The sequence below is a fragment of the Thamnophis elegans genome, unplaced genomic scaffold, assembly GCF_009769535.1.
Source record: "Thamnophis elegans isolate rThaEle1 unplaced genomic scaffold, rThaEle1.pri scaffold_130_arrow_ctg1, whole genome shotgun sequence".
NCBI lineage: Eukaryota > Metazoa > Chordata > Lepidosauria > Squamata > Colubridae > Thamnophis > Thamnophis elegans.
Window position 1 is genome coordinate 67,097 of NW_022473600.1, and position 16,336 is coordinate 83,432.

Genomic DNA, 16,336 nt, shown 5'->3' on the forward strand with positions numbered 1-16,336 from the left:
GTGGGGTGTAGTAGTGATGGTGGAGTTGATGGTCTCATAGGGCTTCCAGTTCTACAAATCTGTGATTACAAAAGCCAATCGGGCATTAAACAATGGATTAATCAATTAATGAGTGGAACAGCTTACTTCAAGAAATTGTGGGTAGAGAGTTTTAAGAAAAGACTGGACACCCATTTGAGCAGGGGGTTGGACTAGAAGACCTCCAAGGTTCTTTCCAACTTTGTTATTCAGTAAAAATTGTTTTGATGCCTGGGTAGGAATTTTATATATAGATATATCTACTGTATTTCTATGAGAACAGTTCTTTGATAGTTATTTGTTTGTCTCCTTGGACTAGCTGGCCCACAAAGTCATAATGGTTAAAGTTTTTGAGAGGAGTGAACCAAAACATGAATCCATATATGGCTGAAGGCATTGTGGAGGAAAAATATGAAGCATTCTCCTGGGGAATTCAAAGGGTCTTCTCCTGGTGATGTGTTTTACATGCTTTAAAACAACTTTCCAAAAACAAGTAAGCCTAGGAGAATATTTGTTGACAGCATATATATTTTTTTCAAGACAGATGACTTCGTTGTAGAAGGTGATTGAGCAAATAGAACATCTGCATTCAGTGAAGAATCTCAGGGGATCTGCAAGGAGTTTTGGAACAGCCGAATCTAATAGAGAGAGAGAAAGAAAAGAAAGAGAGAGAGAGAGAGAGAGAGAGACGCTAGATCATGGTTTAAGAAGCTGGAAAGAGAAGAATGTTGTATGTATTCATCATCATTGTTCCTAGCATTTGTGTCTGGCTCGATTTAAGGAGTGGGAAGTGAAAATAATATCCTGGAAGAAGGCAGTAGCCACATTGCTGCCAAGATTACTTGGTGGACAGTCCAGAAATATCACTCAGGATAAAAATTAGCTCGAAGGAAACTTTAGCTTTTCATAGATTTTAGCTTTTATGGCTGCTAAAATGGAACCCAAATGAGCATAAAGAAAAATTCTTAAGACCAGTAAAAGTAGGAGCCATTTCTTAATGCCTGAAGTGGTGTAAGGTTTCCTGCCTAAGCAGGGGGTGGACTAGAAGACCTCCAACATCCCTTCCAACTCATTTATTCTATTCTTAAAGGCAGCCCATGAACAATGATAGTTTAGATACATTTTTGTGAAGCTGCTTCTCTTCACCTTCCTTGCAGAACAAAACCTAGAGATTCTGTAACTCCAAAGCATTGTTTAGAACTTGGTTTGATCCAGGAAAAGATAATTGTTTATTGAACTAAGCATAATAACAATACAATACAGGTAGTCCTCAACTTACAGCAGTTCGTTTAGTGACCAAAGTTACAACGACACTGAAAAAGGTGACAGCATTTTGCATGCTTACGACCTTTGAAGCCTCCTGTGCCCACGTGATTTACATTCAGATGCTTGACCACTGACTCATATTTATGATGGCTGCAATGTCCCGGAGTAACAGGTTCCCCATTTGCTACCTTCTGACAAGCAAATTCAACGGGAGTGCCAGACTCACTTAACAACCATGTTACTAACTTAACGGCAGGGATTCACTTAACAAATGTGGCAATGCTCATTTAACAAAATTTCTCACTTAACGACATCAGTTTTGGGCTCAATTGTGGTCGTAAGGTGAAGACTACCTGTAGACTTTCCTCAGTAGCTGAGAAGTATAGATATGAACTCCCCGCAGGGATTCGGACCCTCACCTCTCTCCAGGCCTTCCGAAAAGCCGTCAAAACCTGGCTTTGCCGGCAGGCCTGGGGGTGATGAGTTCCCTCCCCTCTCGACATGTATGGTTGTGCGACTGTTGTCTACTTTTATTATTTGTATTTTGTCTTTTTATGTTCCCCTTTTTCCCCCTTGAATTGTTCGCCGCCCTGAGTCCTCCCGGAGAAGGGCGGCATACAAATAATAAAATACAAATACAAATACAAATACAAATGAGGATTAACAGTTAGTCCAGCTGATTGTCATGATGACATTTGATAGATTTATTCTAATATATTGGTCAAGAGGTCTACAGATATAGTTTGATTACAATGCTGAAATCCTTCTAAAATTATAATGTCCATGGTTTAATAGCAAAAAAGAAAAGAAAAGAAAACATGATTCCTAGGAGCACTGACATCTACAAGGTGAATATCAGGCAATGCTTCCCACAAAGGCAGGATTATCCCTGCTGACATTTTGCTTTTGCCATTGCTCTCACCTTAATGTTACATTTTACTTCAATGCGCTGACCCTAATGAATGTGTTCAACTGGATGTCTCCCAGTTTAGATCAAGGATTTATGTTTAATAAGCCAGGTGGACTTCTTGTACAGGGTAGACGTGATCAATCATCAACATCCAAAATTAAATCTGTTTGTGTATTAACTTTTGGTGGCATGAGGACCCATAGTTCTCAGGGCAGACAGAATGGTTACTCAAATCCAGGCCAAACACCTTGCAATGAAGGAAGGAAAACAAAGAGAAAAAGAAGGAAGGGAGAAAGGAAGGAAGGAAAGAAATGGGGATGAATAAGAAAGGAAGGAAATGGGGATGGGTGAGGAAGGAAGAGAGTGAGGGAAGAAGGAGGGAAGGGACAATTTTGATCACTTTTAAAAGATAGTGAAAACAAGAATCTACTTCCTTTGGCATGAAAAATTTACCTCCAGAGGTTGATAAAAGATCTGTGACATTTTACATGCACCACTTGCTTTCTTTTCCTGAAATGCTACTGATTTCTTACTTCAAATCGAATGGATTTTATTGTTTGTTTCTGGGTGGAAACTCTTTTCCTTCTTTAGGCTTGCCAAGCCAAGCCCTGCAAACAAAGACTGTTGTGTTATTCTCATCTGAACTTCTTCATTGTTGCCTGAGCCAATTGCAAGGAGAATGCATCCTTTTATTTACAATGGAGAGGCATCCAATTCTCTCTTGAAAGAACAGATGGCACACAGGTCATTTTAACTTGGAAAAATTTCCTCCTCTAATCTGCCAAAAAGAAATAGGGATTGAATAAACACTCAGCGGTCACTGGCACTTTCCAAGTTTCATTTGAAAAGGTGGGTGAATGTGAAATCAACAATTTGTTTATCCCCCAAAGGGCCTTCTCTGAACCCCACAGTCTGATTTCAGCTTCTATGCCTTCCAGCAACACAGCAGAACCCCCAGGCAAGGTCAATGCCATAGACAGTCTAGAAGATCATTTCCCCCTGCCTGTTGATCTTTCAAATAATTGTTCTCTTCCCCACCTTCTTGGAGCCAAGAGAAATGAATGTAACAAATTAGGGAATGTCTTTTGAGGCTCAAATAACCTCATTCTACTTGATGGGGAGAGATGGTAGTGATAAGTGAAATAATGGCTTAGTTAAGTGGATTTCATTTTCTCACCGTGGACTAATTCCCTCCATCTCAACCTGCTGTTACTGACAAAATTCTCTTCCAAGGGCAATTCAGGCCATAATTCTGGGTCCATAAAATGAACCCACCAGCTTTCTTCAGCCTTGACCCATTTTCATATCCATTTGCATCATTATGGATGATTATTATTGTCAGCATGGAAAAAGGAACTTGTTTTAAAAGGCCATTGAAGGGGAGTCTGTTATTTTGGAAAGTCCGTTTAATACAGACGGATGCAACATCATTTGCAGGGAGGCCTATAGTTAGACATTCTCCAAAAATCTTGTTGGTGATTCTGGGGCCAGAATCCATCTAATCTTTGTCTCTTCCCCTCGTGACACTACCTGGAGGGGAAATAAGAATTCAAAATTCTTCTTTCAACCCAACAACCACAACCACAGGAAACCACCAACTCTGCGAGTAACTTCTCCATCCTCATCAAAGATGTGATTGAATGCAAACAGAAGCCTCCCAACGCTATCTTATTTGGACTTGAGGACACCAATGAATCCGATGACATTACAAAGGTCCGTAACATCATCAGCAATTTTCGGGCATCAAGCATCTCTCCTGATGACGTTTCCTGTGACAGCCCTGAGTTCAAGAACAGCGACGGCTCGGTGGCCCCACGCTTCTACAGAATCATTTGCAAGAGTGACCAGCAAACGCAAATTCATCTCCACAATAAATTCACTCATCAAAAGCTGCACTAAACATAACTATATCTCGGGGGAGTTGCTTCTGTTTTGCCACCCAGGAATTAGCGCGATAAATTTTATCGATCTGCCAGTCAAAGTTAGACCCCGGTCTTCCCACCAGACAATCAAAAGCTTCTGAAAAAATCTGTTTCAAGTTCTCCTGTTTATCCTCACGCAACCCCCTTACTCTTAATGCCAGCTCCATCTGCCTGTACTGTATCATAATAATTTCTTTTTCAGCATTTTCAACTTTTTGTTGCACCACCTCAGTTTTGGATGTCAAATTGGTATTAGCTTCGTTAAGATACTCTAGATTATCTTCGATTCCAGAACCATGTTCTGTCAGTACAGTTACAAGTCCAGCATATCATCTTTCATTTTAACAACCCTGGTATCAATTTTTTCATACAAGTCAGCCTTAAATTCTTTTATCTCGTCTTTTAACTCCCCTTTTATTTCCTCTTTGAACTCTTTCAGTTTGTTTTCCACTTTGTTTGTCAGTTTGTTAGTCAGCTTGTTATGAGCTTCGCTCAGTTCTCTCAGAAAGAGTTCTGTCGTTAGTAACTCTCCAGTAGGGGGCATAGAGGGTGGTGGCTGTGACTTTGTACCAAGTATTGGCGATGTGCTTTTGGGGGCTGAGGATGAGGGCGATTTCAGATTAGGATTTGATTTTGATGCCATTCCAAACTTTATCTTCAAGCAATTAGGAAAACTACTGGCCCGCTATACAGTTGTGGAATGAGGTACTTTTTTTTTTTTTTATAAACTTCGTAGGACTTTGCAGAAGATTTGCAGAAGGTTTCAAAAAATAAGCATTGTAACGAAACAGTTCAGCATATTCACCTCTGTTTTGAATGTCTCTATATTAGCAAAGAGTCTTTTAAAACTTTAAAAGTGAAACTAATTAGTAAAGATCTGTTGGCTGGCTGTGAAGCAAAATTCACTCCCTTTCTTTGAAGTTTTGAAACTCTGTATAATTAGATAAACAATGTTACTCAGCAGTTCAACTGGCTCGTCGCCATTTTAGATGCCTCTTTAATGCCTCTTTAGATAAAATAACGGAAGAGGATCTTGTACAAAAGAAGCTAGATTTAAATAAACAATTAATGCTCTCGCATACGAATTCTGCTCGTTTTGAAATCAAGTAATTCAATCTTTGAACTGAGTGGGAGGGAAGCTTACTTGGGGCTGCAAGGCAGCCGGTGAATTCCAGCACGGAGCAGTTCTGCCTTCAGCTGGCCCCTCTTCTCTTCACAGACACAGAAGATGCAAAGATCAGAAAGGCATTTGTTTGACAAAACTTCTCTCCTTTCCCTTCTTTTCCCGAAGAGGAAGGTGTCTATCAGGGTTCCACCACAAAACCGCGGTAGACTAAAGCGCGTGTGACTAAAGCGCGGTGACAAAACCGCATCGTCAAAACCGCGCGACAACAGCGCGCCGATAACAGCACGCTGACAGAAGCGCGCTGTAACATAACCCTAAAAATAACCCTAAACCTAACCCTAAACCTAACGCTAAACCTATCCTAAACCTACCCTAAACCTATCCTAAACCTACCCTAAACCTAACCCTAAACCTAACCCAAAACCTAACCTTAAACCTTACCTTAAGTTAAATCGCGCTTCTGTCGGCGGGCTGTTGTGGGCGCACTGTTGTGGGCGCGCTTTTTTGAAAATACGTTTATTTCCATTTCATTCCATACAATCACATGTATACTGTGCATAACCGAGGCATATAACATTGAATAATAAACACAGCCCTCGCTTTTATAGACAATACCCCCCAAAATACAAACCCAATATACCACCTTGACCCACCATACACCCTCTTTCACCCCCCTCCAACTTTCATTCTTCCTTTCAACATACCCCTCTACTTCCTACTTCCCCTCCCCCTCTATCACTCCTCTCTCCCAATACATTCCCTCCCTTCCTTCTCCTCCTGCCTCCAATCCTCTCTCACACCCTCTCCACCCCTCCTTCTTCTTTCGCTCTACTCCTCCCTTCGGTGTACCTCTATTGTGTTCAGCTTGTCCTATTTTTACACTAACATTAAAAAGCCACAGTATACAAGTGCAATCATGTGCTTTAAGATCTAACACATATTATATTTCCCCCCTCCCCCCCCTAGAACCCCACCTCCCTTCCCTCCCCCCGACTTCCCAGAGCCTGTACATGGTATAACTTTTTAGCAAACACAGTCTAAAATGTCTTAAAACAAAGCAGAAAAAAAAAGGTCGATAAGATCTCTACGTTGAACTCAGCTTCTTACTGTTACCCAAACTTTAAACAGTTTAAGTTATTGCTAATCTTAAGCATAGGCTATCTGGAGTTTCTTAGTCCCATATTTGCTTTGTGTATAATCAATCCATTTTTTCCAGTCTCTTTTATATCTCTCGTTTGAATGTTCTTTAAGATATGCTGAAATTTTTGCCATTTCGGCTAAGTTTATAACTTTCAAAGTCCATTCTTGAGTTGTAGGGACGTCTTTCTTCTTCCAGTATTGCGCCACCAACAGTCTTGCTGCCGTTATTAAGTACAGAACCAAGTTAATCTCTACCGCTGTAAAGTCAGTACATATACCTAGTAAAAACAACTGAGGGGTGAATTTTATCCTTCTTTTGAAGATATTTTGCAGGATCCACCATATTTTTATCCAAAATGCCTTAACCTTACGACATGTCCATCATATATGAAAATACGTAGCATCAAAAGAACCACATCTCCAACATTTAGGCTGTACATTCGGATACATAGAAGCAAGCTTTTTGGGATCTAAATGTCATCTATAAAACATCTTATAAAAATTTTCTCTCAGGTTTTGTGCTTGTGTAAATTTCACATTTCTTACCCATATTCTTTCCCATGTGTCCAGCATTATTGGTTCCTCAATATTCTGAGCCCACTTTATCATACAGTCTTTAATCAGTTCCGTTTCAGAATCCATCTGTATTAGTACATTATATATCCTCTTTATATGCATTAAGCTTTGATCTCTTATTTGTTTAAACAAATTATCCTCAGCTTTTACAAAGCCAGTTTTTTAATCTATTTTCCACCTAGCCTGCAATTGGCCATACTGAAACCACGTTTGAACTACCTTCTCCTCTTTAAGTACCTCTAAAGATTTTAATTGTAACACCCCCCTTTCTGAAGTAAGAAGTTGTCTGTAAGTGGTTCTATCGTGTTTTTGTTCTATATTCATATTTTGAATTGCATGTCTAGGAATTGCCCACATGGGCAACTTATCGTTTAGTTTGTATTGATATTTTTTCCAGACCCGCAATAAAGCATTTCTTAAAATATGATTTTTAAAATTCTTATCCAATTTTTTGTTAAATAACAAATAAGCATGCCAACCATATACCAAATCATGTCCCTCGATATTCAATATTCTATCATTGGTTAAATGGGTCCAGTCACTAATTGCAGATAATGCCACTGCATCATAATATAATTTTAAGTTAGGTAATTTCAATCCTCCTCTTTCACATACATCTTGCATTATTTTCATCTTTACCCTCGGCTTCTTTCCTGCCCATACAAATTTGTTGATACCCTTCTGCCATTCTAAAAGATTCGCATCTCTTTTAAGTATTGGTAACATTTGAAAAAGAAATAAAAATGTTGGTAAGATATTCATTTTCACTGCCGCTATCCTACCCAGCAAAGATAAATGCAATTTCTCCCACCTTTTCATCTCCGTCTGTATACTATGCCAAAGTGGTTCATAATTATGCTTATATAATTTCCCATTTGAAGTTAAAATATTAACTCCAAGATATTTGACTTTTTTAACTACCTCACATCCTAACATCACTCCTAATTCTTCCTTTTGTTTAGTATTCATATTTATAGCTAATATTTTAGTTTTTCCTAAATTTATTTTAAAGCCAGAGACTTGACCATATTGATTAATCGTATTCATTAAGACCGTACTGGATTCCTGCGGTTGTTCCAATATTATGACCAGATCATCTGCAAAGGCGCGGACTCTATATTCTTGCTGTCTAATCTTGATCCCTTTTAGACCATCCAAGCCCCGTATCTTATTCAACAATACTTCCAAAATTATAATGAACAATAGTGGGGACAAAGGACAGCCCTGTCTTGTACCTTTTTCGATTTGAAAGGAGTCTGTTAAACTTCCATTGACTATGATTTGGGCTGTTTGCTGCTGATATATTGCACCAATTGACCTTAAAAAGCCATCTCCTATCTGCATTTTTTGCAATATCTTCAACAGGAATTGCCAATTAACTCGATCAAAGGCCTTCTCAGCATCCAGAAATATAAATGCGGCAGGGATTTGATTGTTCTTTCCCAAATATTCTAAAGCATTAATGATTAATCTAACATTCCTCTTCATCTGTCTCCCCTGTATAAAACCTGTTTGGTCGGTGTGTATCAATTGTTGAATAACCACCATTAACCTATTTGCTAATATTTTAGTAAAAATTTTATAATCTACATTAAGTAATGAAATAGGTCTATAATTTTTTGGCTGAGTAATATCTTGATCTTCTTTGGGTATCAACGATATAAACGCTGTCTTCCATGATGGGGGCACTTTACCTTCCGATTGAATTTTATTAAATAATTCTCTAAGAGGTTCTACCATTTCTAACTGTAAGTTTTTATAATAAACCGCTGTTAGGCCATCTGTACCTGGTGCTTTCCCTAACTTTAATTGTTTGATTACCTACAGGATTTCCCCAGAGGTTATTGGTTGGTTCAACTTTTGCCTGTATTCTTCTCTAACTAGGGGGATTCTCTCTTTATCTAAGTATTTATCTATGTCTAAACCCCTAATTTTGTCCCCTTTGTACAGTTCTGTAAAAAATTCCCGAAATGCCTTTTGGATCTCTTCCTGTTGAAACACCTCCTTCCCTCTATAGCGCAATTTGGATACATTTCGAGTTTTTCTTTTTTTCCTAATTTGATAAGCCAACCACCTGCCGGGTTTATTTGCGTTGCAAAAAGTATTGTGTTTTGCATATAATAAACTGGTGGCTACCTGGTCAGAGATCAGCATATCAAATTGGGATTTTAATATGGAGATTGCTTCCTTAACCTTTATATCGCCTGGATTCAGTGTTAATTCCAACTCTTTCCCTTTAATTTCCTCTTCCAATTCTTTTCGTTTTTGCCCTTGTTTGTGTCTATGTATTTTGTTTATATTCATCAGTACTCCTCTCATATACGCTTTGCTTGCATCCCATACATATTCCATAGATGTACCCTTATTCATGTTGAGAACAAAGTATTCAGATAACAATTTTTTACAATCATTAATGTACTTTTCATATCTAAATAAATTTTCATTCAACATCCAAGACCTTCTTGCCTGCACTACCCTTACCAGTTCCATCCAAACTGGGTTATGATCCGAAAGAACTCTCGCCGCAATCTTTGTCTTCTTCACCCTAGAAAGTAAATCATTAGTAATTAGTATAAAATCAATCCTTGAAAGAGATTGATGTCTATCAGAAAAAAAGGTGAAGTCATATTCCTCTGCATTCCTTTCGCGCCAAACATCTCGCAATTCGAAATCGTCCATCATGTCAAAAAAAGATTTGGGTAACTTAGCTCGGAATTTAGTGTTCAGGCGAGATGTCTTCTTATCTCTTTTAGTGTCAATCACGCCATTCCAGTCATCCAATAGTATACAAGACTTAAAGTCCCACTGTACTAATTTAGCATGGAGATTTCTATAAAATCCATCTTGTTGTTGATTAGGAGCATAAATTCCCAAAAGTAATGTCTTTTTCACTTCTAAGATTAAGTCTAGTGCGATATATCTTCCAAAGGGATCTGCTTCAATTAGCTCGGCTTTAATGTCTTTTCTTAAGTATACAACTATGCCATTTTTCTTTTCCGTAGCAGAGGTCACAAAATGTTGACCAAGTTTGGGGTTAAACAAATATTTTTGATCAGTTGATTTGATATGAGTTTCTTGCAAACAAATTATATCATTCTTAAACTGTTTGAGATAATGAAATATTTTCTTTCTCTTCTGTGGAGAGTTCAGTCTGTTAACATTCCATGTCAAAATCTTAGTTGTCATTTTTGGTTGCCTGAAGCTTTTTTAGAGCCTCCCGCATGGCCTGTCTAACCTTTGGTCTGGCTCCTCCCACGGCTTCTGAGCTTGTTGCTGTGACTCCTTGATCAATGGCCAGTGATTGTTGAGATTGTTGCATTGTAGCTTGTTTTTCCATTTGTCTGGTAGTCGTACGGTTAGGTCTTTGTTCCCTGACCCCTTGCCCTTCCGGGAGGGGGAGATGGTACGTTTTGTCTGGTAGTTGTGTGGTTTGCTGTTTATCTTGTCCTTCTCGTGGTCTTTCTCCATATCCCGATGATTCAGGTGTCCCACCTTCAGAATCTTATGATAGAAATCTCGAGCTTTCCATACAGAGTTGAGACGATATCTTTGCTTGTCAAATGTAACTATGATACCGAATGGGACATCCCATCTATACTGTATCTGATGCTTTCTGAGCTCTTCCACCAAAAAAGCATAATCTCTTCTGGCTCTTAGCATTTGAGGTGGTATTTCTTTCAAGACAATCAAATCCTGTCTGCCAATTTGAAGCCTGGTATTATAGGACTCTTGTAGTATCATGTTTCTGAACTCTCTTGTAACAAAGTATATTACCACATCTCGGGGGAGTTGCTTCTGTTTTGCCACCCAAGAATTAACGCGATAAATTTTGTCGATCTGCCAATCAAAATTGGATCCCGGTCTTCCCACCAGACAGTCAAAAGCCTCTGAAAACATCTGCTTTAAGTTCTCCTGTTTTTCTTCGCGCAGCCCCCTGACTCTTAATGCAAGCTCCATCTGTTTATACTGTATCATAATAATTTGTTTTTCAGCATTTTCAACTTTTTGTTCCACCACTTCAGTTTTAGATGTCAAGTTAGTTTTAGCTTCATTAAGAACCTCTAAGTTATCTTCCATTCCAGAAACATATTCTGTCAGTACGTTTACAATTCCCATCATGTCATCATTCATTTTGGTGATCTTAGATCAAACTTATCATATAAGACTTTTATCTCATTCCTTATTTCATCTCTGAATTCTCTGAAAGTTTCTAAATTCTGTTCTCTAGATTCTCTGAACATTTCCAAAAAGAATTCTTTCGTTGGTATGTCTCCACTAGGGGGCATACAGGGTGGGGGCTGCAACTTTGTGCCAGGTATGGGGGACGTGGCTCTAGGAGGTAATTTCGCAGGATTTAATTTTGATGCCATTATGTCTTTGCTTTAAGCACTTAATCAAATTTTGCTAGCCCGCTGTGCAGCTTGCAAAAAAAAAAAAAAAAAAATTCCTCCCTTTTTGCAGAGAGTTTACGGAAAGTTTCAAAAGATTGGCATTACACCAAAACAGTTCATAAAAAAAAAAAAAAAAAAACCAACTCTGTTTGGAATGTCTCTATATTAGCAAAGAGTCTTTGAAAACTTTTAGAGTTTGATAAGAAAGAATCTTCAAAGAAGTGGAGCTAATTAGTTCATGAGAGGCTATTCGTTTGATTCTTTGCCAAGGAATTAGGGATATACCATTATTGCAAATGCGAAGGCTAGAGAATCGCCATCTTGGAAACAGTTACACAAAGGAAGCTTTATAAGCTTTATAAGCTAGGATTTTTCCTAGAAAAAGCAAATAAAGTTCTCAGGTACGGGCTCTGCTTGTATTAGTTTCAGATAAAATAGTTTCAGAAATTGTCCTAAGAGGGGTTTCTTTGCCTTGTGCTGTGAAGACAGTCGAGATTTTTGGCCGGAGGTATGACTCAGCTTTGGTTGTCTCCCCCCTTCTGTTCGCAGCAAAAAAAAAAAAAGCTGCAAACTTCAAAGAAAGCTCTTACCAGCTGGGCCTCTCTCTGCAATCTTCTTGCCTGAAGAATCAGATATCTACTGGGTGTTTAAGTAGATAACGAGCCAGAAATCTGGGAGCAGCTCAATTAAGCCGCCGCCAATGGCAAAGTCCCGCCCCGGAAGCCTCTGTGGGCGCGCTTTTGACATCGCGGTTTTAGCGCCGCGGTGTTGTCGGCACGCTTTAGTCTACCGTGGTTATGTCGTGCCACGGTCTGTCAGATGTCTGATAGATGATCATCTTAACAGATAACGCCACTGGTAATACGGGAGCAGCTGTGTTTAGCTGCTACCATCAGTAAGTCCCGCCCAGGAAGTCCTGGAGCTTGCTCTTCATGAGACCATTGTCTGAAAACCCTAGATACCATAGTTCGCTTCTTACTATGTTACAGAGCCCCTGATTATGACCTTGGTCATACAAACAAGCTAACTGCATTACTAACGTGGGCAGCCTCCTGCTTGCACCCCCCTATCTTTCTAGGTGACCTCAATTTGCCTCTTATTGATTACAACCGAACCTATCCACGCAACCCTGCACAATGCTGTTACAACTCTGGGGCTGGATCAATTGGTAACAAGCAACACTAGGCTCAACAACTGCCTAGATCTCATCTTCTGCAATAGTTTAAATTCAATTTATGTTCTACAAGTTAAAGAACCTTTTTCCAACAGTGACCACAGCATGATTGATTTTTGTCTCAATTTCCATCCTTGCAAAGAGGGTCATAGCAATGGGATACTACGTTATAACTTTTAAAAAGCTAACTATGATCTCATAACTGCCAACCTCACATCTCTTGATTGGCACCTTCTGTTCACTGGTTGCCATTATAACACTTTTTTGCTCGAAGTCAATATAGTCATTAAACTACACCTACCATTAATAACTCCCCAAAGCCAAAAAAAACACACACACAAAAAACACCACACAAATTCCTTGTAAAATCTCTTTGGCGAGAAAACAAAACTGGCTACGTAGCTAATTTTAAAAACCGCTGCAAAGCCTTAAGCTGCCAGATAAAGACAAACTGCAGCAATTACCAGCAATACTCCTGGTCCAAATACTCCTGTTCCCAATCTTCAACAGGCCCACCTCCTGCTATAGTGTGTACAGGACGTTGACAGGACCCGGGTTGGGCCTTGGCATCTATCGGCTGTGAAAAGATTTCCCCCCCATTTTTAAACATTTAACAACGTGGTCTCCTATTTAAGCAGACAACCACGGCTTTCCCTCAACTGGCCTTCTTCAGTCATCATTTCTGGTTAATCCAGGTGCTTCAGTGACTTCCATCATGGCTTCTGGGCTGTCCAGGCGCTTGCAAATCACCTTCTCCATATTTCCTGCTCATTTTGGATTTTTAAGCAGTCCCCTATATGGTCGCCTATAGCCAGGAGGTAATCCTGTGTTTCCACCAGCTTCCTTCCTCCCTCATGGCTTCTGGGCTGACCAGGTGCTTGAGTGCGTCTTGCACTCGCCCCATCAGCTTTTTGCACTGTGGGGGACAGAAAAAGCAAAGCTCCGCATTAGAATCGCACGTCAGAAGGAAGGCGGAGGAAAGGGAGACCCCGATTGAGGCCACCTTTTGAGTCTAGGGGCCCATTTGAATTTGGGAGAGGGGATCTGCTGTGGGCACCCTCTCACCTGCAGCAAGATAAGAGTCTGATCGTCTGTGGTGCCAGCGGGGCTCATATGGCTGTTGCTGTTGCCTGCATCCTAAAAAAGATGACCAGGGAGAAGACAGGAAAATTACCGGATTTATGCAGGAATCCTCAGATCTAGCTTTGCTTACACTGCAACCACTTGGCTCTAGTAAATACCTGCCTTTTACTAAATGCAACTTGACTGCAAATGGGGACGAGAGTCTTTCTTTCCTAAATGCCCAAGCTGGGACAGGCCTGATAATCTCTCATCCGTATGGCTGAAATGCCTTCAGTTTGACTGGTTGTTTGGCTCTCTTATATGTCCTTGAATCTGGGAAGGCTGGAAACCAGGAGCCAGGGAGGAGGGAGGTCGCTGGAGAATGTTGGAGAATCTCTTCTAGAGGAAAAGGTTAAACAAACAAACAGAAAGAAAAGTGAAAGCCAAATTAAGGCCTCTTCATTTGTGACCAGAGTTGTCTTCATCATCAAGGTTTGCTTGGCCAGCTCCTATTTGCTCCCCAGGGACCCCCACAGTTGCATTTGTCAGGCAGCATTAATAACCTCCCCCAAAGCCAACAACCCTCTCCCCCACCAAATTACCCATAACAATACGAAAGCTTCAATTAAAAAAAAAGTCTTTTTCGCGAGAAAACAAAACTGGCTATGTGGCTAATTTTAAAAACCACTACAAAGCCTTATGCCGCCAGATAAAGACAGCATGCAGCAATTACCATTGCAAACAGGAGGAAGAGCTGTTAAACTCGAAATCCACCTGAGCCTTCTGTAATTTCATAAATGCCAAACTTAAAGATCGAAAACTATCCCACCCCTAAAAGGGCCTAATGGGGAAGACTGTAATGATGAAGCCGTTAAGGCCGACCTCTTCAACACATTCTTCAGTTCTTCAATCTTTGTCAACAGCAATGGCTTCTGTCCCACATTTCCTAGTCGTCCCACAGCTAATTGCAATGATCTGCTACATATTTTACAGTAGATAACGTTGAAACGGCACTATGCAACTGAAAGCCGTCTCTATCTATTGGCCCCGATGGATTGTGTACCTACTTCTTGAAAAAGCTTTAGCCGAACCTCTAAGCACAATCTATGAGGTATCTTTGAGTACCAGCTCCTTGCCCAACCGATGGTCACTAGCCACAGTCATACCTATCTTCAAAAAGGGAGAGCCCATCCTAGTAGAAAATTACAGACCAATCTCACTGTGTTGCATCACCTGTAAAGTCATGGAATCCATTATAAATCAATCCATCACCCGCCACTTGGAGACAAACAACCTGATTTCTCACAAGCAGTTTGGTTTCAAGAAAAAAATTGTCCTGTCATCTGCAACTCCTACACTGCAGGAACATTGGGACCACAACTCAACGGCTTTGATCCCCAATCTATGTCCCCTGAGCCTTGAAAGGCTACCCATCCTAAAGATACGATTTCTCTTCCTCTCTTCTACAACCCAACGTCTGGCTCTTAGGACATCAACAACAAAGCCAGGAACAAGAAGGGAGGGAGGGAGGGAGGGAGAAAGGAAGAGTACAGTCCTACCTAAAAGTCTCAACCTGAATTCCTCTAGTTCCCAAGGTTTTCTTTTGCACAAAATGTTCCCTTTCCTTCCTTCTCTTTATTCATATTTGTATCCCTTCCATTCTACTGCACAACACAAACATACACTCACACTCTTCTGTTCCTACCTCCTGTTTCCAGGATCGCTTTTTGCTAGCCATCTTGTATATGTTTTGCAATTTCTTGATGTTAAATACAGTAAGCCTGGAGACAAATACCCATAGATTCCTGAAAGGAGGTGAACAGACATTTTGATTTTCTCTTTTTAGGAGCTGGGCCAGAAGTGCAAACTTTTCATGCCAGAAGAAAGAGATGCCTCTAAAAATGTCCTGTTTCAAACTTGAGTCATCTTGACTCCCAAGATAAACTCAAAGCTAGAATATCTCCAAGGTCCCTTCTAGCTCTACTCTGAATGATTAATAAAGGGCCAAGTCCAGCAAAAGGGGCTGGAGACTCACAGAAAATTACAGTCCCACCGAGAAGTGTGCCAGAAGACTCAACGGCTTTGATCTCCAACCTATGTCCCTTAAACATTGAAAGGCTACCCCTCCTAAAGATAGGATTTCCCCTCCTCTCTTCAACAACCAAATGTCTGGCTCTTAGGACAGTAATGACAGAGCTAGGAGGAAAAAGAAAGAAAGGAAAAAGAAAGGAAAAGGAAAGAGCAGAGTCCCACTTAAAAGTCTCAACAAGAATTCCTCTAGTTCCTGGGGTTTTCTTTTGCACAAGATGTTCCCTTTCCTTCCTTCTCTTTATTCATATTTGCATCCCCTCCCTTCTACTGCACAACACAAACATACACACGCCTCTGTTCTTACCTTCTTTTCCTGGGATCGCTTTTGACTGGCCATCCAGTATAACGTCTTCAATGTCCTGGCAATAAATAGGCTAAACTTTGAGGCAAATGCCCATAGCTTCCTGAAAGGAGGTGAACAGATATTTTAATTTCCTCTTTTTAGGAGCTGGACCAAAAGCCTGAAGTTTGTTTTTTTTAACTGAAAATTTTAAAAAGCTTTTACAAATATTTACCTACCTCCCCTACCCTCCCCACCCAAGCCCACCTCCCCCCCACCCCCCCTACTTCCCAGAGCATAAATCTTTATTATATTAGAGGGTATAAATCTTTAACAATCATATTCTAAAATAAACTAAAAGAGACTTGGCTTCGTCTATC